Raw genomic sequence first — 1048 nt, forward strand, 5'->3', positions numbered from 1 at the left:
TCACTCTCACACGTGTCTCTGTCTTTGCCTTCTTCCTCACGCTGTCCCTGGGGCTCTACCCCTTGGCCATGCGGGTCAAGGCCGGCCACAAGGTCAAGGCTCTGCCTTCTCCTCTCGTCGACCCTGGGACCCCAATCCTTGGCCTTGCTGGACAAGGCCTTTCACATTCAACAACTTCAATTTTTTTTTAAGATTTATTTATTTATTCATACAGAACTGGGGTACAGACCAGAGATGCAGAGGGTGAGAGGATTCACCAGGGACAGAGTGGGGAGCAGAACAGGCAGATCCAAGAAGTACACTGCTGAGGGGAGCAGAGGGCGGGTCAGGAGAGGTCTGCCAATCCATGTGGTCACCTCCTGGGCAGGCAGGGATCAACTCATGTGGAAGTGGCTTAAGCTTCTTTGTGTTATGCTTTAACCCGCTGCCCCACCAGGGTGGGCCAACATCTTCAATTTTTTTTGAGCTGCTTTTTATCAAGTATAGCTAGATAATATTTATCCAATACCTTATTTTCTGAGTTGAAACAAGAATTCCAATTAAACATTCCTCTCTCTGCCAATTTTCTTTTTTACATTTTTGTATGTAAATGCTATTTTTTAATTGAGGTAGCATTGGTATGCCTTTAATTGTATGTAATTAAAGGCATAGGATCACAGCTCCTCAGTGATATGTCCTACACCACACTTGCACATTCCATTGTCTCCACTCATCTTTTTTTTTTTCTTTTTTAAAGATTTACTCATTTATGCATATAAGAACTGGGATATAAGTCAGAGTTGTGGAGTAGGGTAATAAGGTCAGAGGATTAACCATAGAAAATGGGCAAAAGAACAGGCAGATCCACCAAAACACACTGCTGAGGAGAACAGTGGGCCAGACAGAAGAGGCCTGCTGTACCATGTGACTCAGTTCTCTGGCCTGCAGGGGTTGGAACTCATGCTACAGTGATACAGGCTGATGACAGTGATATAGTGCTGTTTCCTTAAACCTTGCACCAACAGAGAGGCCCCCTCTCATCATTGTATTAGCCAACTTTCCTACATTC

This window comes from Condylura cristata, unplaced genomic scaffold, assembly GCF_000260355.1.
Source record: "Condylura cristata isolate star-nosed mole 26May11 unplaced genomic scaffold, ConCri1.0 scaffold00009, whole genome shotgun sequence".
In the NCBI taxonomy this organism is placed as follows: Eukaryota; Metazoa; Chordata; class Mammalia; order Eulipotyphla; family Talpidae; genus Condylura; species Condylura cristata.